Genomic DNA, 22609 nt, shown 5'->3' with positions numbered 1-22609 from the left:
AGATAGAGTCTAATTTCATTCTTTTGCACATGCATATTCAGTTTTCCCAAGATGATTTATTAAAGACACTTTCCTTTCCCCACTGTACATTCTTGGCATACTTACCAAAGATAAGTTGACCATACATGCATGAGTTTATTTCTGGGTCTCTATTCTGTTCCACTAATCTATGTGTCTGTTTTCATGCTAGTTCCATACTGTTTGGTTACTATAGCTTTGTAACATAGATTGAAATCAGGAATTGTGATGCCTCCAGCTTTGTTCAGCCTTCTCAATATTGCATTGGCTATTCAGGTCTTTTGTGGTTCCATAGGAATCTTAGGATTACCTTTTCTACCTTTCTGAAAAATGCCATTGGAATTTTGATATGGATTACTTTGAATATGTAGATGGCTTTGGGTAGTATACACACTTTAACAACCTTAATTCTTTCAGTCCATGGATACAGGATATCTTTTCATTTATTTGTGTCTTTTTCAGTTTCTTTCATCATTGTCTTACAGTTTTTGGTATACAGATCTTTCACTTCCTTCCTTAAATTTATTCCTAAGCATTTTATTCTTTTTGATGCTATTGTAAATGGGATTGTTTTCTTAATTTGTTTTTTGGGTAGTCCATTGTTAGTGTATCTAACCTCCTTAAAAGGCTATCAATCTATTAGATTAGGCCCTAATGATCTCTTTTTTAACTTCATTAACTTTTTAAAGACCCTATTTCCAAATACTGTCACATTCTAGGGGTTAGGATTCAACATAAGAATTTTGGGAGGACATAACTCATCCTATGTTTTATTTTAGAGGCTTGGAGGAACTTGTCTAGAAAGCTAGGTAGGAGTCAGATTGTAAAAAATGTTTGAAGGTTGAACTAAGGAGTTTGGACTTTTTCCTGAACTAAAGGACAACACAAAAGAGTTCTAAGTAAGAATGGGCCTAGATCAGACATGTGTCTAGGATAGCTGACAGAGTGAGTTTGGTAGCCCAGACCAAGGAAAAGCTGGAGATATTAAGGTCTGTCAGGAGTCTGTTGTGGGAAGGTGAGATAAAGATGAGGAAGGTCATAATGGAAACACTGTCAGTGGGGAGTAGAAAAGAGATGACACCTTTGACAGGCATTTTGTTCAGAGAATTGAGAGGACTTGAATGATAAACCTAAAGACTCCAAGTTTCTAGCATGGTTGACTGAGGAGGGTAGTGTCATGAACTAAAATCAAGAACACATGTTGAGTATGAGGAACTATAGAATATCCAAGTGCAAACATTCAGGAAGTATGAATCTAGTCGAGGAGAGAGAACTGAGTTGAAGATATAAGACAGACGTGATAGTTGAGGTAAGAATTGCGATCATCCTGGGACCGTACTTGGCCAAGAAAAAAGACACCCAAAAGAGGAACCATGGAGAAATATGACACTTAAGGGGCAGGTAGAAGGGAAGAGAAGTCAGAAAGAGAGGAGGGAAAACAGGAAAGAATAGTGTCCCAAGAGTCAAACAAGAGAGTTTCAAAAACAAAGACCTCAAAAAGCCAATCAGAAATAGAGTAAGAGAATTGAAAAGAGACTATTGAAGCTGGCCTCCAGAAGAGAATTTTAGTGGACGAGTGGAAATAGAAACCTAACTACAGGAGGTTTGGGAGTGAGTGGAAATCTGATGGTGGGAAGACAGAATGTAGACCATTTCTAGAAGCCAGGCTGTAAAGAGAGGAAGGAGCTGGGAGGTAGTCAAGGAGTTGCTGTCCCAGCCTGGTTTCCATAGAGTAAGTAATTGCCAGATGGGGAACTCTATCCCACACCTCACATCACAAAGACAAGCTTTGCAGAACCTCTAACTGTTTCGCCACATAGCTCTCCTTTATGCTCCCACAGTAGACTGTACCTATTTCTGTCCCAGGATCTATATATATGGTTCTTGTTTACAAGCTCATCTTTCCATTATTATGACTATAACTACCATAATCCTCTCAAGGGCAGAAATCATGTCAGAGTCATCTTTATACTCCATGTCGTATATGTATTTTATAAATGCACAGAGAAAGAAGAAAGAGAAGGAGGGAAAGAAGGTGGGAGAGAGGAATAAAAGAGTTAACACTGAGCATTTATTCTGGGCCAGGTGCTGTGCTAAGCATCTTTGTTGAATTAATCTTTACACCAACCTATAAGGTAGATACTATTATTATCTCCATTTTACAGCTGAAGAAACTGAGGCACTGAGATAAGCAATTTGTCCAAGGCCATGTTGTTAGCAAACAGCTGAGCATGCATCTGAACTCAGGTATTCAGAATCAAAAGCCTATACTCTTAACTGTGCAAAAATCAACTAGAGTATTTTAAAAACTTGACCTGTATAAGGGATATATGGGAAATAGTTTAAAGTGTTTATTTTCTAAAAGAAAAAGAGTGAAAGCCAACAAGAGCTACATTTGATCTGCTGAACTGCTTTTCAATGGCCTCGCATGGTGCAAAACAGAACACGTGATCATCTCATCGCTCCTGTAGTGTTGCGTTATGTTCAGCTGTCAGGTTTGTTGGTTTCCTAAATCAATCAGTCACACATCATCACCTAAAATATTTTTCACTGAAAGGTTCTAGAGTATAAAATTAGTTTTTATTGCTTTGACTATTACTGATTTCAAAGACCAAGGAATGACCATGCAGCAAAGGCAGCAAAGCCCGGGCCAGAAGGGCTCCCCAGATGAAACAAATTTTTGCTGATGGCTTTCATTTGAGCATTGATGTGAAGAAATTGTCAGGGCTCTGGGATGTTTCCTTACGGCTGGGAAGGATGCTGGTCATCTGGTTACTTTTCCCTCTGAGCACTTCTTCCTGTGGGCTGAGCAATACCACTGAGTTAGGGCCCAGGCACTAGGCACGCAAGGGAAGTCTCGGCCTAGCTAGATCTCTGCTCAGGGCCTCAGGCACTGTAATTCTGGGAATCTTCAGAACAAGAGTCAAGGTGCTTCCCAGGAAGCTTCCAAAATAGTAAGTCTTTCCCATGAATCACACAAGAAGGAAATAAATTTGTCAGTGCCTCTCCTTCAAATGGTACCTGTTTTTAGTATAAGGAGACCTGCCAGTTCCATTCCTAAAATCCAACTTGGATCATCCATGGTTTGAGATGAAAGAAAGGGTCAGACCATGCCTCAACTTCTCTTCTTTAAAAGTCATTTATCCTTTGGTGATCTTTTACTTATTTTTACTGCCACCACCACCTGGGCTTAGAAGGATTTCTGTATGTATGGTGGTTGCAGTGGGTTTAGCAAAAAAAAAATCTCAGGACAAAGATACACTTTGGAGGATAGGAGTGGAGGGTGCAAAGTTGACCTGCTCCTCACCACCTGGATGCTTTCCTTAACAAGGGCCACCTTTTACTGAGGGCTATTTGTGAAGCACCACGTCTAACACTTCATATGTATCCCCCACAATATCTCTTTGATTTTGATACCATTGTAATTCTTCACTGTTCAGAAAGGAAACTAAAGCTTAGAAAGGTTAACTGCTGTTACGGGATGAATTGTTTCCCCCAAAAAGATATGTTGAAGTCCTAACCCACAGAACCTGTGACCGTGACCTCATTTAGAAATAGGATCGTTATAGACGTAATCAAGTTCAGATGAGGTCATTAGGGTGGGCCCTAACCCAATATGACTGGTGTCCTTATAAAAAGGGGTTAGTTGGATGCAGAGACAGACATGCACAGAGGGAAGACAACATAGAGACACACAGGATGACAGAAGACGGCCACAGGACCACAGAGACAGAGGTTGGAGTGGTACATCTACAAGCCAAGGAATGTCAAAGATTACAGACCAACACCAGGAGTTAGGAGAAGCAAGGAAGGAGTCTCCTCCCAGATTCTTCAGAGGGAGCATGGCCCTCTCAACACCTTGATTTTGGACTCCTAGCCTTCAGATCTGTGAAACAATACATTTCTGTGTTTTAACCCACCCCAGTTTGTGGTCCTTTGTTACAGCAACCCTAGGAAACTATTACAATTGCCTTGCCTTAAATCACAGAATTAATCATCTCCAGACAGGATTTGAATCCATGTCTATCTGACCCTAAAATCCATATTCATAGCTTCTATGCTTTACTGCTAATGGGCTAAGGCAGCATCGAGGAGAAGCAATCAATTCTACCTTGAGAAGCTGTTACAGAGAAGGTACCATCAAAGCCTGCTTCCGAGGTTGAGGATGAGTTTGTCAGATGAAGAAGGAAAGGAAGAGAAATCCAAAGAGAAGTAACAAGACCAGCATGAAAGATGTGAATGTGTATGCTGTGCTTCAGAAATAAATATGGCTCATGCATGAGGTGGAGGGGTTGTGTATGGAAAGGAAATGTGACCATGCAAAATGCCTCCTTCTTCTAGGAAAGTCCTGGATGCATGCTTGCAGGTGTGTTTCCATATTGGAGGAGCACTCAAAAAGATGGGATGGCTATAGTCTGTGCCCACATCATGGGGGCTCCTGCCCTGCAGTTTAATGTCAGAGCTTTCATGGCAATGAATCCTTCTTGCATAGTCAATTGCTTTAGCCAGGGTGAGCTGGAAGATTCCATTAGCAAAGGAATGCACAAGATAAGGAACATTTTCCTTCCTTGTCATTAAGCACTGTCTCTTAATTAAGTTGTCTTCCGCACTCTTGATCGGAAGAGAATACCAAGAAGTCCTTTTCCAGGAAAGTGCTTATTTCTCCTCAGTACTTACCCCACCATGTCACTTAGTAATAGGCTGGTGTTCAGAGGTAAATAAGCCAAGGGACTGGGGAATGAGTTCCCTTTATCTTGATATGTGTGCAGGTGTGTGTGCCAGGGGAGGAGAAGGGCCCGAGCCACTGGCAGGTGCAAAGATGGTGCTCAGAGCATGAATCACAGATGCAGTCAAGCCAAGCTTCGTGATTGCTGCAGTGAATCCTTTAATCTCACATAGAGAGAGGAGGTCAAGTGCTAATTATAAGAGAATATCACCATCGCACCTCTAGATTCCAGGCTTTCCCTTGTTTCTACCAATAACAGCTCTTTTATCGAACACTGTACAGTGTGATCCAATTTAGGTAAAGTTAATTTAAATGAAGCAAAAGAGGCTATGTAGGCAGTGGCCAGTGGTACTAGGATATCTTTAAATGAATAAAAGGAAAAGAGTAAAGACTTCATAGCCATTTATAGCCCCTCCCTTCCCTTGTTTCCTGCCCCATAGCCAGGCATTCTCAAAATGCTATCAGTTTTTTCTTTTTCCCTCTGCCTGTATCTGTCTCTTTCTCTCCATTTCCAGTCTGTGGTTGACACACACCTACTCATCCTTAAAGTTGCAGCTCATACCTCACCTCTCCCATAAACACTTCTCTGACCTTACCACCTCCCCTCCCATGCTGTGCTGGCAGAATCAGGCACTGCCTTCCTTATGCTTCAATAGCACAATATCAGCACAGCTGTTATGAGATTTGTCACTTTGTACTGTAATTATTTATTTATCCTCCTCTATGGCTACATAACAAGCCATCTCAGAACTTAGTGGCTTAAAACAACATTTATTAATATTGTGATCTCTCACAGTTCTGGAGTTTAATTGGGCTCAGCTAGGCAGTTGTCACTCAAGGTCTCTCTACAACTACTCTCAGAGTAGGGCTATCAATAGTAGTCAGGGCTAGGGCCGGGATCATCTCCAAGGTTTTGTCATGCACGAAGTTAGGAAAACTCAAATGGCTGGGGCATCTCTCTGTCTCTATGTGGTCCCTCCTCATGGCGTCTCCTTAATGGCAGTTCCAGGGTAGCCACACATCTTATATGGCCACTCAGGGCTCCAAAAACAAGTGTCCCAAGAGACAGTGAACCAGGCAGAAGCCATATTGCCTTTTATCACTTAGCCCAATCACACAGTGCCACTTTCACCACAGTCCCAGGTGACCAATATTCAGTGGAGAGGGAATATAATCCATCTCTCAGCCCCATGAAAGAGGGTCATATCACATTGTAAGAAGAGCATGTAGGATGTGATATGTCCATGTGGGCGTTTTTGGAAAATACAACCTGTCGCAGCTATAAACCCAGGGTTTGGCAAAGTGCCTGGCAATTAATGGTCTCTCTTTAAATACAAATGACTGATTGAATGAATGACTCTTATCCTCCTATGTAAACCATATTATCTCATACCCAGCTTCTATTCTCGCCTTTCCCATATCAAATGTACTCTTTACCCTATTTTCTGAAGAACCATCTTCTAAAACCCTTGCTTTTTCCATGTCTCATTTTCAAAAGCCTTCAGTAACTCCCAATGGCTTATGGCAGTATAAGGATATTGTCACATCTTGTGATGCCGTAGCACTACTGTGAATATAACAGAAATATACATGTCCGTATATGTATCTCAACCTATCTCCAGGCTCCAAGAAGAGCATGTCTGGCACATGTATATGTTATTGTCTTTCAAATGTGCAATTTCTTTTATTTATAGAAATTATGCTGAGTTCTAGTTCATAGTAATGGATTAAAACATCACATTTATTCTGCTCCCTCCTGTAGTTCCACAAAAACAATAGCAGAAAGATAGAAAAGACACAAATACTTAAGAGACTGGATTGGAAAAAGAGACGCAACCTCATCTCTTTTTGGAAACTGGAAAGCCATGGAGAGCAGTAACTGACTTCGAGGATTTGCAAAGTTGAAGCTGCTTTGTACCAAAGAGCTTCATTAGAGCTCAGGAATTGGAAACACCAAATGCCTCTGAAATTGCGAGAGAAGGTGGGGTTGGCAAGTTAAAACAAGTGAAAGTATATATAAGAAGCAGTTGCAGTCCCTCCCGTTTCCTGGCAGAGGACCAAAGGCTTATTCTCCTGGAGAGAATGAACCAGGAGGACCCTGGATGTGGACAGCAGGCAGGCTGATGATGGGATGTATTACTGAAAACAGAATGAATAAAATAAAACTCTACATATGGAACAGTGAGACCCTGGGCACCTTTTCCTACGAGGCTCATGAATGCTTACAGATGGGTTTGGGCTTGTGTACCCCTTCCTCAAACCTTTCAAGAAATTGGAAGAGGGGCTGGCCCCGTGGCCGAGTGGTTAAGTTCGCGCGCTCCGCTGCAGGCGGCCCAGTGTTTCGTTAGTTCGAATCCTGGGCGCGGACATGGCACTGCTCATCAGACCACGCTGAGGCAGCGTCCCACATGCCACAACTAGAAGAACCCACAACGAAGAATACACAACTATGTACCGGGGGGCTTTGGGAGAAAAAGGAAAAAATAAAATCTTTAAAAAAAAAAAAAAAAGAAATTGGAAGATTTCTCTCTGAAAAATAAAAATAAAAATAAAAATAAGCTACCATCTCATGAAAAAAAAAGACCTAGCGATTTTGACCGTTGGGGTTTCCCACCTGTGCTAACCTACAATGAAGCTTACCAGTGGACAAGCACGTCCTAAGGAAAAAGAGCTCCCAGTAGGTTTTTTGATGTTGATCTCCTCAACAAGAAGAGAGAGTCAAGGATCACCACATACTTGAGAAAACCTCCAACTGAAAAGTCAGAGACCAAAACAAATTGTAGGACAAAGAAACTCAGAGGAAATAGAGACATGCCAGGAGCAATAAAAGGAGGAGTGGGAAGAGGAGAAGGAGAAATGAAAGTATAATTAAGACCTTCAGAAAGATTAAAGAAAACAGCAGAGATAAAAGATTCAATATAATAATTGGAAAATAAGGCTGAGGATATATCAAAGAAGGTGGAACAAAAAGACAAAAATAGAAAATTAGAGGATTCGTGGCCATCTAGCATCTGAATAAGAAGAATTCTAGGAAGAAAGAATGGAGGAAACACATTAGAGAAAGCTATCAAAGGGATAGTCCAAGAAAGATTTCCAGAACTGAAAGACATGAGTTTCCAGATAGAAGAGGCTATAAGGATCCAGCAAAATTGATGACTGTAATCAAAGAGAACATCTTACAAGCTTGTAGAGAGATGAAACCAGGAAACTACAAAGGAAGGCAGATCTGAACATCACAGGACTTCTCACAGCAACACTGGAAGCAACACTGGAATAAGACATCAGAAAAATACCTTCAAAATTCTGAGGACAAATGATTTCCAATCTAGAATTCTACGCTTACCATCAACAAAGAGTCAAAGTGGAGTAAAGATGTTTTCAGATAAGTAAAGTCTTCAGAAAGTAGTTTCTCTGCACTGATTCTTGAGATACTTGAGAGTGTGTTCCTCCAAAATGAGGAAATAAACAAGAAATGGGGAAATGCAAGATCCAAGAAACAGGATTTCCAACGCAGGAGAGGAGTGGAAGGACTATCCAGAAGGACTGAGGGGAAATGCCAGAGAGACACTGTGTAGCACATCTAGGAAGCATCCAGTCCAGATGAGAGCAGGAACCCAGAGGGCTCCAGAAGTGTCTCCAGAAAAACTTGAAACAGAGAGCACTTGACATGTTTGAACCTAAGTTCTCAGAGAAGACTCAGCCCTTAAGTGAAGTCTAGAGGTAAGTTAGTGGTAGGCACATTGAAAGTGAATTTAAAAATAGTACAATTGTTGGGCCGGCCTGGTGGCGCAGCAGTTAAGTACACACGTTCCGCTTTGACAGCAGGGGTTTGCTGGTTCGGATCCCAGGTGTGGACTAGGCACCACGTGTGGACTAGGCACCACGTGGCAAGCCATGCTGTGGTAGGCGACCCACATATAAAGTAGAGGAAGATGGGCACGGATGTTAGCTCAGGGCCAGTCTTCCTCAGCAAAAAAAAAGAGAAGAAGAAGAGAAGAAAGGAAGAAGGAGAAGGAAGGGAAGGAGAGAGAAAAAGAGAAAGGGAGGAAGAAAAAGAAAAACATTGTAAAGTAATGCTTGCATTAAACAGTTTTGGAAGCTCTTGCCTACAAGATAAAATGTAAACCCTTCTGCAAGACCTTCAGGGTCTATTTTAACAGCTTCACGCTAAATCACAATTGATCAATAATACCTGATATTTTCATACTCTACAGCTATGCTCATCTTTTCACTCCCAACCTGGAATTCCCTCTAACACTTATCTTCTCCAAATTTTATCCATCTTCTAAAGTCGCTAGGATTCTTACCACCTCCATGAAGCGTTTCTTGACCACCCCCATTGAGGGATCTTTCCCTTCTCTGAATTTCAACAGCAGTTACTGTCTGCACCCGGTTAGTTAATTGGGCTCTTTGCTCTTCAGCTATCAAAGTATTATGGTTTATGTAAGTGGCTTACAAGTTCCTTGAGGACAGATTCTCCCACAGTGGCTCATGCAGTGCCGCAGAGCTGTCTACATGGTAAGAACATTAACAGTTTTGAACAAATTAGTTAATTAATAATTGAGTCGCTCCACCTTCTGTCTCTCTCATGCTAGGCTTTTGTTGTTTCCTCCACTGAGCAACAGGGGTTTGTTGTAACTTTCCACTGATCTCTTCTGCCTGCAGTTGCTGGGCTGTGGCTACTGATTCAGTCATTTCTTAGGTACCCTGCCCCCTCGATGCTCAGACCTGGGAGCCCAGAAGGTTAGGAAGGTTTGGATGCAGAAGGAGCAACCACACCGTGATACTTTATTGGTGTTGGTTTTCTTTTGAAAGATCTGATCCTGCTAAAGCCAAGAGGGACCAGAAGTAGCACGTGGAAGACTTACACCCAAATCAATTTTTAGCTCCATTTAATGAAAAGAAAAGGAAACGCAACAGGAGTGTCAGCTCTCTAAAAGTGGTTCTGGAGATACTAAAAACCTCAAACAGACCCTTTCCAAACACAGTTAGACCACAGGCGTTTTCCTGCACAGAGATGTCACTCTAGCAGCACCCACATTTTCTAAGATCACCTGCTCTGCTCCTTGGGCACATCATCTATCCACCCACATTCCACATCCCCTGGTCCAGAGACCCGTCACCCTCACTCCCCCACCAGCCTCTACCTGTAGCCAACACACTCCATCTCTGACTCTGCTTGTCAGATTCAGTCCGCTGAGGAGCAGGAAGGCAATGAGGATGACAATTTCCCTTGAAAGAAAAGAAGGAATAAAATGCCTGTTATGTGGCCCAAAAGTCTTATTTCTAGGTCCCGGTTCACGGAGTCCTAGAAATTGGAATTGGAAGAGACCCTAGAGATCATCTGGATCACCTCTCTACCTCTGCTGCATCTGAGGATAACCCCCACCCGCCCCCAGCCCTGGCTTGCCTGATGTGCGTGCTACTGCTTCTGCTTGGATACCACCATCAGGAGGAAGGGCGTCCTTCAGCAAATCACAGCAAGAGATCCAGGTGGCATGTGGCAGAGAAGCCGTGTTGGCAGAGAAGTGATCGAAGAGAGCTTGCCTTAAATGCAGTCGTTCTCTATATTTTATAATCACAAAACCCCAAGAGAATATGAAGAAAGCTTTGGACCATCTCCTCCAGAAAAGAGCATATAGACATGATATTTTGGACATAATTTTACTAGGTTCAAAGACTCCTGAAACCCATCCGCAGATGCCGAGACAAGAATTCCTGCTATAATGCTGTTTTTGAGAACGAAGTAAATGCTACTAGTCCATGTGGTAAAACAACAATCAAATAGGTCCATCCTTGGGGAAAAAAATCAAGCCTTGGAAACTGCGAATTTTATTTTAAATTGTAGCACCACACTTGTTCTCATCACCCACTTGGACCAACTGTGTCTCAGAGACACTGAGAAGGTTAAAAACACTGAAAAAAAAGTGAGGCAGGCTTGCAAGTTATTTTGTGGGGCTGCATATTTCCTTGATGTGCTTGTATTGTGTGGAAAAATGCCACACTCTTCACTGTTATGTTGGCAACTCCTAGGATTCCGAAGGTTAATGATTTTACGGGCCCAGAGCTCACACAGGTTGCACCTTTCAAAAGCTTCATTTCTCTTCTGTTTGGAATATTTCCCAATGACTTTTAATTAAGTGTATTCTCTGTTGGCAGGAATAAGACAATAAAAGGGAAAGGGTTTTGTGTGTTCTTACTCACAAAACCAATGCTCTGTATTTGCTGGCTGCTGATTGATTGGTGGAAAGCTTAAGGTTGTAGCTGCAAAGTAAAAGCCACAGTCAAGTGCTACCTATGAAAACAAGCTTGGGAAAGCGGCTCCCACAGCACTCGTGTGGTATACTCCATGGCATATTTGGACGCTTAAACCTTTCTTAGGTGCCAGGATCTTGCTCCTGGGAGCATGTGCTTCCTGAAGAACTCCATGGACAAGGAGCCAGCCGCCCTGGATGAAACAGTGTTGATAGCCGGACCAGATGTTTGGGGAAGGGGAGAGGTGTGGGGAAGATTATCAGCGTATATAGCACGCGTTACTTCTTACAAGCATGGAAAAGAAGTTTTCTATTATGCAAGGTGAGACCAGACAAGAAGCAGATCTCTTTTCTCAATATTAACTCCTTGATCTGAAAGGAACTAATCCATTCTTCTGCCTCCAGGCAACACAGCATTCAAACAAATTGGGTTTTTTTGTTCTTCTTTTTTCATTATTTCCAAAGAAGGACATTCCAGCCTTCCTTGACCTTGCATTCCAGAGTCTCACAGTGCCCATGCTCAGGAAATACTTCCTCAGGTTTAACTTAAATCCCTCTGCCTGCAATGGGAGACTCTTGCTATCCTCCAAGGACTTGAGGAACAGCTGCCTGGCCCCTTGCCAGTCACACCATTCCATATTCCCATTGTTCAGGGGAGGAAACGGCTCTGGGCATTTGTTGATTGGCTCCCCATTACCCAGCAGGAACCCAGGCCTGTGTCCCAGGCTCCTCTGAGCAGTTACTTTGCATACTTGGGGCACCATTCTCCCAGGACTCTAAAATTATCACAACTGACTTATCATCCTGTGAAAACAAAAGTCTCTGCAGGGGTTTTGAGACATGACATAAAAGAATGTTCTACATCTTCATAGTGCTTTACCTAACGTTTGTGCGTGCATAAGTTCCACTATAAGTATAATAACCATCATTTGACAGATGAGGAAATGTGTTCAGCAAGATTGGCTCAACCACTAGATAAGAAGAGGGAAAGCGAGAGTTGGCCCTCAAATCATGATGCATCAAGTTCAATGCTCTTTAGACTATACCAGAGGTGCTTGCTGGGGAGCAAATAAAGCCCTGGACCACTGATCATACATCTTCTATCTTTGCAATTCTGTCTAAGAAACAGAGAAGCAGATACACAATGAAATGGGCATAAAAAGACTCACTGAAAACTGTAAACACATGCAAAGTCTTCAGTCACAAGAACTGTGCATTGGTGGTGGGGCGGGCAGCAAGAAAGTCACCCCACATTGCAGGCTGGTTAAGGGGGCACTTTGGAGGCAGACGGAGCTCTAATACATGCAATGGGACACTGGACAAGTTCACTCACCTCTGAGCTGCGGTTTCATCACGTATGAAATGAGAAGAATAATACCTTTTTCGCAAGGTTATTTTGAGGAGTAAATGAGATAATTAATATAAAGTGCTTAGCACAGGGTCTGACAGATAGGAAGAGCTAAATAAATGTTTAAATAGTAACTATTCATATTATGGAGTGAATAGAGCAATGAAACTGAATGGAGTTAAATTAGGAAAGGTTTCATGGAGGAAATAAAAGTACAACAGGAATTTGAAAGCAGGATTGGGGCTTGGTGAATAAGACGAGAGAGGGCATTACTTCTCTGCCCTCAGCCTCCCATAGGCATAGATATGTCAGTCTTTGAACGTGGATGCCCAAACTATCTGTCTCCACGGACTTCCACATTTTTAAACACATTGTGGGACAGGAAAATTGCAGAATATCATAGGAGAGGCTGTGGCCCAATAACTTACAGGAGACATGGGGAGATGCCAGCATTAAAGCAAATTCTCTCCTAGAATGAAGAATAGCTTCAGTATAACTCCATTAAAAATTGAGTGTGCTGTAACTTTGAGCTATTCTTAGTATGGATAACTTCTTAAAAGGTTAAGTCTAATAACTTGGCTTGCTTGCCATAGATCTGCTGCTTCTGATATAAATGAGAGAGATGACCTCTCCAAGACTCCACAAATTATTGGAAATAGGGAGATTGCAATTCTTGGAACTTTCCTATTGATTGGCTAAGTAAATCATCTGGTAAATGGAAATCTAATTTGAAAGGTATATATTTAATGGAATTAATAAGTAAACTGATTAGGCAAAATGTTAGAAGTAACCAAAAAATGCCCTAATTGATTGGAGGCTTATAAACAGACCCCAAAGAGTAAGAAGACTGAGAGAGGGAAATTACTGGATGCTCTTAGGGATTGTAGCAACATTGCTTCTGACATCTGCCCAGTCCAATGTGGATTTGTGGAATACAAACCACAGTGCCACAACTACCTCCTAAGGCATGTAAATCAGGATGCATTTCTATCCATGCAAGACTAAAAGATTGTGGGAAGTCCATCCTGTGCATTGGTGCCACCAGCTCGTGACATGGGTTTCTGTGGCTGTTGAAATGAAGCCAAGTAGTTTCACAGTCTGAGCTGCCCTGCGTATGGCTCCTGCTTTGACTGCTGGCAATGTAGAGGGAAGCACCAGTCTGAGGAACAAGTTTATAATCTGCTTTGGAAGGAACTCCTCAAAAACAGGTGTTGAAATAAAATATGTGAGAGGAAAGTGGAGAGGGAGAAAAAATCACATCCATTTAAAATTTACTCTGTCAGTCACTTTATCTATATTATTTTATTTAATCCTCATGGCAATTCCACAAGTCAAGAATTACTCATTTTACAAACAAAACAGCCTAGTGGCAGAGCTGAGATTTGAACCCAGGTCTGGCTGACTCCAAATTCTACAAGTCCATGGTCTTCCCACCTCACAGGGTTACCTCAAGAAAATAGAATATAGTTTAATTTCACTGAGACATTAGACTGTACATATTGGACTAGAATGTGCTAGGGATACAAATTTGTATCCAGATCATGAAGTACGTGGAATCACTGAGTATCATGTAACAGATTTGAAGCTTATTACATAGGCAATGGGCAGTCAAAGGTTGTGGAATGGGGTGAGAGAGGGAAGTAATCCAAATTTTCTTTCTTACTCTTAGAGTATAATTCAGTACAGAAGAGAGTGAGGAAAGACCAAATGGACAAGCAAATAGAAAGGAAGAGAAAAGTCCTACTTCTGGCAAGTTAGTAAGAAAGGTTTGAACCAGGACAGAAATCAAAAGACATGGGGGGGAAAAAGGCGTGGTGGATTATATTTTCCAAAAATCGCCATAACAATATTTCCCATCCCACATGCTCTTCTGGAAACTTGTCACTCCTCATGAAGAGGTAGGTTCTGTGACCCCTCCCCATGAACCTGGGCAGGGCTTTGCGACTGCCTCAACTAATAGAATATGACTGAAGTGATGCTTTGTGACATACAAGGCTAGGTCATAAAAAGCGACATAGCTTCTGCCTGGATCTCTCTCTCTCAGGATGCTTGTCCTTGGAAGCCAGCCATTGTGCTGCAAGAAAGACTGGGTTACACAGAGAGGCCCATGTGGAGAGAAACTGAGGCCCCTAGCCATCAGCCCCAGCTGAGCTCCCTGCCGACATGGAGCATCAACTTATTAGCCAGGTAAGTGATCATCTTGGAAGTAGATCCTTCAGCCCCCAGTTGAGCTGCCCCAGGTGATGCCACATGGAGCAGAAACAAGGCTCCCAGACTGAGCCCTGCCCAAACTGAATATTTGTGAGCAAAATAAATGATTGCTGTTGTTTGAAGTTACTAAGTTTTGGGATGATTTGGTATGCAACAATAGATTACCAGAACAAAAAGGGCCAATGGAAGAAAGATTCACTGGTGTATCCACCCACAGACATACTGGTGAATCCTAGCCAAACGATAACAAAGTTCAATTTTATTTACTTGATTGTGTCTCCATGGCTCTGAGGGGTGATGATTTTAGAGCTAGGAAATATTTGTGCATCTATTTACAACCAGATAAAGTACTAATCTTAGCAGATCTATAGTGTCCATTCCAATGGATGGAGGTAGAGATGCAGATAATCATTCATAATGACGAATGATCCAGTGGAGAACAAACCTGCACTGAGAGTCGATTATGTTTTAGGCAAAATGTTAGAGCTTTCACATTCCTCTTCTCACCTAATCCTCATAAAACTCCTACAGAGTCTTACTCTCGTTTCCCAGGATCAAAAAAAGTCTAGAAAATTGATTTTTTTTTTTTTTTTGATTTCACACCAATGAGTGGTAGGGGCAAGATTCAAACTCAAGTCTGATTCCAGTGCTCAATTTCTTTCTGTTGCATCATCCTCCATATTTACCAAAGATGATTTCTCTTTAGTTTTTGCACACATGTGCTATTAATGGTTTTTGAGTTGTTTGGAGTGGATTCTTTTTTCTTCAGCAGTAGCATATTTACCTTTCTTGGCTACTATTTAAAAAAAAAAAAAGAATTTGCATTCCTGAAGCATACACAATCCAATGGTGTTGAAAACAGATGGTCCACAAGTATGCTGTGAGACATGGGGAATCAAAATTAAAAGAAAAATTTGTCACAATTATGGAGTGCTATGGTGCTTTGTAGAAAAGAAAGTGGCTTTTTCTTATTTATTAAGTTGGTCATCGTCCTTATTAAAGGTGTTCTTTCAATCAAAGCTAAGACATTTTGCCCCAGTGCCTGAGTGCCTTGAAAGTTGATGTGCAGAACATAGTGTTAGTTGTATAAAACACACAGATGTCTGCCATGATCAGTCTGCTTTGGAATTCTGTTGGGGGTCTTGTGATTGTTTGAATGGGAAGAGTTCCTTCAATCATTTCTTTGAGCTCCCTCCAAGTTGTACAGAGCGCAAGAGGTGAGAGTCTCTCCCTCTGAGCGTCAGAGGGTTCAGTGACTTGGGAAAGTGGGAGCTCAGACTCCTCCATTCTGTCCTGGCTCTGCCACTGTGCACCATGACCTTGCTTAAGTCATTAGCCCCTTGTTTTCCTTATTGGTTCCTAGGGGACAATAACACTATGCCAGCTCCGCTGAAAACAAGTCAGTTCTTCAGAAACAGTCATCAGAACTTGTACAAACCCAAAAGTCGTTTGTTATAACCCTTTCTTCTTTCTTTTTTCCCCCTGACAGCAATGTATTTCGTTCCTCAGCATGCCATTTTCAAAACCTTTGACATTTCACTAGACCTCGTCATTGCCTCCATTGTGGATCATGCCAATTTGTCAGTTTTAATCTGTCTAAAAACCTGCATCTGCCAGCATAAACCTTTTTATGTCTTATATGTGAACACAAAGATTTCACACATTGATTTTTGTGTAGCTCGATTTCATGCAAACTAAGCAAACACTGACAGGTTGGTATTTGGGGTAATGAATGCACAATCAGATTAATACAAATCAATGGCTTGGCAAGTTTCAGATGAAGCGCAGAGGGTGGGGTCTGGACAGCATGAGTTGCCAGAACAAGACAGATGGTCAGAAGCTGACACTCTTACCTCTTTATCTTGATGGGCTCATTAGCAGATTTCTCTCTTTTGAGTCTCATTTGAGTTTCCTGGCTTTAAATGGCACCCCGTAGATTGCCCACCAACCTGGAAAATAACTGACGTACCTTTCTCATAGCCTGGCACAGAGAGTATTCTAGTGCCCAGGGTCTGTTTAGCAGCTTGGATGGCTAGGACTTAGGTAAATGAGTACTGAAGAGCTACCATTTATAGAATAGGACCATTGGAATCCAAAGAGTTAAAATGTCTCAGTTGAAAACCTACTTTTTGTGGCCAGTCTCTAAGAGGAAAGAAGCATGTGCAATAAGAACAACAACAAAAATACTAGATTCTACCTCTTAAAGTTCTTGTGAGAATTAAATAAACTAATGTGGCTAGTACAGGACTTGACACTCAATAACTAGTAGTTTTTAGCAAAGTACGTTTTTTTCCTTTGGTGAGGAAGACTGGCCCTGAGCTAACATCTGTTATCAATCTTCTTCTTTTTCACTTGAGGAAGATTGTCGCTGAGATCACATCTGTGGCAATCTTCCTTTATTTTATGTGATATGCTGTCACAGTGTGATTTGACAAGCGGTGCTAGGTCTGCGCCTGGGATCCAAATCTGCAAACCTTGGCCTGCGAAAGCAGAGCCTGCCAACTTAACCACTGTTATTTTTGTTGCTGTTCTTATTGTTATTATGTTATTTCATAAGTGAGAAACTGAGGATTAAGTAATTTGTCCAAAGGGGCACAGCTGGTGAGTGGAAGATGCAGAATTTGACTCTGGGTCTGTAAGACTGAAGCCCTGAGGTTAACCACCGGTGTCACCCCACATTGGCTTTACCACTGGTCTCATAGGCAAGGGCAGATGGCTAAGACTTCAGGCAGGTTTTTCCATCCTGAACGGGTTCCTGCACATCCTTCATTCCCTCCTTCCTTCCTGCAGGCCTCAATGACTCTTAGCCACCTGTTTCCTTTTTTTTTTTGCTCAGGAAGATTCACCCTGAGCTAACATCCATTGCCAATCCTCCTTTTTTTTTTTTTGGCTTGAGAAAGGTTAGCCCTGAGCTAACACCTATGTCAATCTTCCTCTATTTTTTTTTTTGTATGTGGGACACCTCCACAGCTTGGTTGGTGAGTGGAGTAGGTCCACATCCGGGATCCAAACCTGCAAACCTGTGCCGCCGAACCTGAGCGCAGAACTTTAACCCCTCAGCCATGGCGCCGGGTCTCTCCTCCCTTTTGTTGAAACCTACATCTATCCTCAGGTTCTTTCCCCTCTGAGGCTGACACTGGAGCAGGGTGTAGTTTCCTTGGGTCCCCTCCTTCCTATACTTGCTCCAAATAGCACTGTCACAATAAAAAACCCTGGACCCTGGACTACCCAAAAGTTTCAGAAAGCCTTCAGGGTGTTAAACTCATTGATTCATCAAATAGAGGTTCTGACCTCCCATTTAAAAATTTTTTTTAAATTACTGTTTGTTAGTGATTTCCTTTCTAGATGGTTTCTTGGGTTCTCTATTAATTGACTTGGCTACTTAAATTAGAGCTGGGAGAGATTCAGCTTGAAGAAGCTGCTGAGTGTGAGGTTCTTAGGCCTGGTCTAAGCCTACTTCGTAGTCTTTACCCTAAATATGACTTACTTCTACATCTCTTAATTCCTTTGTTCCTGGTCAGCTTCTCCAATTGCGAATAACACTTCCATCCCCAGCCCTCAAAAATCATCTGTGGGGCTTCAAAGCATCAGCTGTGCAGAAGCTTTCCCATACTCAGAGCAATCTCCTTGGCCCCAGCTGCCGATGTCTTGCCCTGGATGCTGGAGCTTTGCCAGCAGAATGCTCAGCAGTCATATCCCAACATTGCTTCTCCCTTCCATCAGTACTGTCCTTGGTTGTCTAAGGAACTAAGCCCCATCGTTCAACAAACTCAGTCTCTGAGCTTTGCCACATAGGCTCACAGCCACCCTCCCCACTTCCTTAAAAAATGCATCTCTGTCTTGAATTCTTTGCACTACTTTCTTGGTTCTCCAAACTCCATGCTTTCTCCTTTGTCTTCACTTTCTAGCACTGCCTACTGTGTAAACCCCACTGCTTAGTCCTTGCCTTCTGCTTTTCAGGTTTTACATTAACTGCCCTCAAGAGCTTACTCAGACTTGTGGTTTCAATTACCACTGTAATAAGGATTCACAAATCTCCACACCTACACACTCTCTTCTTAGTTCCAAACAGCTTCCTATGGGAAACTTCCACTTGAAGACTCCACCATTATCTCTAACTTACCATGCCTAAACTTCCCATTTCTGTCCATAGCATCACCATTCTTCCAGGCTCATTGGCTTCAACTTGAACACTTTCTCTCCCATCAAACTCATTCATTTATCTATGTATTCATTCATCCACTCATTTATTCATTCACTCACTCAACAAATATTTACTAAATGCCCATTCTGTGTCAGGTTCTGGGTGAGGCACTAAAGATACAAAAATAAATGACATATCCTGAATCTAACATTGAAGACCCTGTGCCCATCAAAGACATCCCCTGTACAACCTTTTATGGTTTCCAATAGGACTAAGTGCTTCAGTCAGACTGACTTCTTATTCTTCATACTAACATGTTCTTTCTTACCTCCTTTGTTCCTATTGTTCTTCCTGCCTGGAATAAACTCCTCCGATCTTTCTGCCATCTAAAATGAACATTCCCTTCAAGCCTCATGTATTTTCAACATCTCAACATACTGCTTTTTCCCTTCTCTGATTTCCTATAGGATTTTGTGATTCAATGGTGCCCCCTTCCCACTGTGATCATAGAAAGTAGGAAGGCATGGCAGACAATGTTTTAGTAATAGAAAAGTCTTAGAATCCTTTACTAAAGTTGTCATAAGCAAGGACATGTTTTCTGGGAAAGGACAAGATTGATTCATTCCTTTACTCATTCATTTATTCATTCATTTCTGAGCTCTGTGCAAAAAGGCATGAGCTTCCAGAGGACACGAGCCTAATACCTGAGTGGCTGTCCATGCTCTTGCTCACCATGCATCCTGGACTGACCCGGCCTACTGGCACTTGCTGACAGGGATCAGGCTTGGTTGAAGGAGGAGCTGGGTATAGAACATTTGTTCACAGTGCGGGAGCTATGTCATGCAAGACACCCTCAAGCCCACTCGGCTTTACAGTGGCTCTCTTCCAGAGGGTCCATCCCGACAGGGTAACCAATAACCTCAACACCCTCACAGGCAATATGCCTTGATATTTTAAGGAGAAGGGACATGCCAACCAGACTCTTTTTCTTCTACATCTCCTCAGTGAACAATCATGAGAAAGTTCTAAAAGTTGAGCTCCGCATGTTCAAATGCCAGCATTTGCCCAGGACCTCATCCAAGACAAAGCCTACCACTATCACAGGGCGGAGGAAGTGCACAAGGTCTTGGGTTCATGCCAGAATCAGAGTAAGGGAGCCTATTTTCAACCGAGGATCTTCCTCTGGCCTCTGAAGTCTGACCTAGACGGTAAGTGACTGGATGTCAAAAAATACCTCAGTTCAGAATTTTCTGGGACAGACCATGAAGCTACCAAGTGATAGTTACCACAGGACCCACTAGAAGGGGATTATAATGATAACAGGAACTCCTTACTGGTTTCTACCAATAAGGGCAAGACTTTGTTGTTACTGAGGGGGCTACCTGTCCCTGACCATCAAGCTGTATTCACTCTCAGAGCTGGAGAGCCCCAGGCAGAACTGTCTGCAGACCTCACCTCAGCTACCCCAGACAGTGGCCCCAGAGTGCAGGACACAGCTTGAAGGGACTTGTGTTGGCCAGAAGTGTCTGTTCTACATGGACTTCCAGGGACAGCTATATGGATGGAGATATCTCATCTTGGCACTATCAGGTAAATAGCAGCAAGATCAATGACTCTACTCTCTGGGCCATAGGGCAACACCAAAGACCTTTGTGACTACACCCTGGCACACAGCTTCAATCACCTGGGGACATGAAGCATGAAAGAATGAGGAGGAAGGAGGCAATATCCATTAGAGAGCCTGCAGCACAGTATTCTCATTCTGATAGACTGTTTAACTCATGTGAGCTTGAGAAGTCAAGGGTTCCTTCTAGGCCTCAATATATCCATCTGTAAAATGGAATTGCCTTTACATCACAGGATGTTCAAAGATCTGGAGAAGGCACTAGGAGGAAGGATCTCACAGAAGTTTGAGAGAGGGGTGGTTCATGCTTTTGTCATATCTTTTTCTGCAGCAATTACTCACCACTGTATCCCCAGGATCTGGCACATAGTAGGCCTTCAATATGCATCAAATGAAAAAATGAACGGATTAAGGCTTCTGCAGTCATTCATTCTCTCAAGGGCTATGCACAAGTTTTTCAGAGATGGGAAAATAGCTATATTTCTTTTCTGCTTCCCTCCTCCTTTCCCAGTGCTCAGTTTACAAATATCTCACCTTGGGCCAAAGTCTGTGACCCACTTCCCTCCACCCACCCAGTTGGCTGTGTAATGGGAGTCATGTGTGGTTGTCTTGGGATACTAGTCATTCAGAGAAGTTAAATGAAGACTCTTAACATCATCCCTGTCCTGGGGTTTAGGGTATGGATCAGGGTGGAAGAGAAGGAGGATTCAGAAGTTGGGGTCAGAAGTCTGGGGCCTCCTAGCCTCCTTTGAGATCTCTATGCTTTGTGCAAGCTCAGACCTCAACTTGCTCTCCTCTCCTGTCTCAGGAGGCCTAGGAGTAGAAGGAGAGTGGGGTTGGGGAAGGGATATAAGAGATCTCAGCATGTTGACTGGAGCTAGATCCGTCTGCTCTCCAGTTCCGTCCCTTTCACCAGGCTTCTTATGCCTAAGACTACTATAAATGACAGAGAGAACCTGAACCCCATCTCTGTGGGACCAGACAACAGGGCACCTACGTCCCCCATGAGGTGAGGCTGGGTATGGAGGGAAAAGGCCCTTTTGACATTTACTATCCCTCCCCTTGACAGTCCAGCCTGAGTTCTAGGTGAGACTTCTGGGGCTTTAACTGAATCTGAACCAGAGCTCTTGTTGCCTTGCTACGAAGCTTCCTCTGTGTCCCCAAATGGTAGAAAGATAATGATGTATTACTCATGGGTTAGGTATTTATCTATCGTCTGTCCTTCTCATACCCATCTTCCTACACTCTGTTCAGACTTCTGTGCCAGGTGCCTTCCTAAGGGGTTCTGCATATTAGGAGGCACTGGTGGGAGATCAGAAATTGGAAGTGGAGAGAAGTTATTATTCCTCCTTTCTCTCTTTCTTTCTCTTCTTTTGCTTCTGGCAGCAACCGTGGAAGTGGCTGCATTGCTTCGATGATCCCAGCTTTGGTGGCAGCAGTTCTTCCTTGATGGTTCTAGTAGTGACCATGAGGTTCTCTCTCTATGGGGTCAGCATCTTCTGGATGGTCTACCCCAGTATCTGCTTAATGCAACCCTCTTGTATTGTGCCCTCACTAACTAGCACAGTGACAGTGAGTTCTGCACTTTGGAAACAATAATCTCTTGGTTTTTTTTCTCTAGCTATATTTTGTTCCTTCCTGTAGTAAATAAGTTCTGGGTTACTTCTTCTCTTTTGTCTGGTTTCATTTCTTCAAAGTCTCTTATAACTGTTTCCCTGTATTAAATTCCTTCTGTTTGTTTTTCTAGTTGTCCCCTGTCTGATATACAAAAATTAAGGAAGGTGGCTATTCATAGATAGAAAATAATTTTTTCCCCAAAAGGTATAGGATTAAGGAAATATAAGGAATGAGATTAATGAACAAATACATTATTTTCCATTATAGTTAACTAAGCACTACCTTGTTGATCATATAATTAGATCACTGTTTTAATATTATTTTTCTATAGAAAAACACATTTCCATATATGAGATGCTATCTCTATTGAAACTGAACTTATGTACATGTCATCTTTAATTCTGAATAACGTTTTACATTTGAACTTATTGCACTCTTTACACCATTGGATATATCTTGTTGCCATAATGTATCTAATTAAATGTGACATTTCTACACACACAAAAAATGATGTCTTCCTCTATGATCCTTTATGGAGGTATAGCATGATTTAGACTTAAGTGAATCAAACTTAAGAAATAAATGACTCCTCCACTCCTGCTAGTAAATGTCTGCATGAATGACATCATCAAGAAACAATTTATTTGAAAATTTTAAAATAGTTTTG

General features: G+C 42.2%; 2 long non-coding RNA genes across 7 annotated transcripts in view; one reads left to right on the top strand and one right to left on the bottom strand.

The window, feature by feature from the left end:
* LOC138925106 (uncharacterized) overlaps window positions 1–22609 on the bottom strand; it is a 128188-nt gene that overhangs the window by 28531 nt on the left and 77048 nt on the right. The gene's annotated exons all lie outside the window — the stretch shown is intronic.
* The window catches only part of LOC102147431 (uncharacterized), an 87116-nt gene continuing 78880 nt past the window's right edge, over window positions 14374–22609 (top strand). For 4 of the 5 annotated variants that reach the window (XR_011440811.1, XR_011440810.1, XR_290558.4 and 1 more), the window contains exons 1-2: window positions 14374–14533; window positions 19707–19909. This is a non-coding gene — a long non-coding RNA (uncharacterized lncRNA). Of the gene's footprint in view, window positions 14534–19706; window positions 19910–20117; window positions 20292–22609 lie in introns of all 5 variants that reach the window. The other variant, XR_002809090.2, reaches the window with a different exon arrangement.

The sequence above is a fragment of the Equus caballus genome, chromosome 7 (genome assembly GCF_041296265.1).
Source record: "Equus caballus isolate H_3958 breed thoroughbred chromosome 7, TB-T2T, whole genome shotgun sequence".
Classification (NCBI taxonomy): domain Eukaryota; kingdom Metazoa; phylum Chordata; class Mammalia; order Perissodactyla; family Equidae; genus Equus; species Equus caballus.
This window is presented reverse-complemented; position numbering and strand designations above follow the sequence as displayed.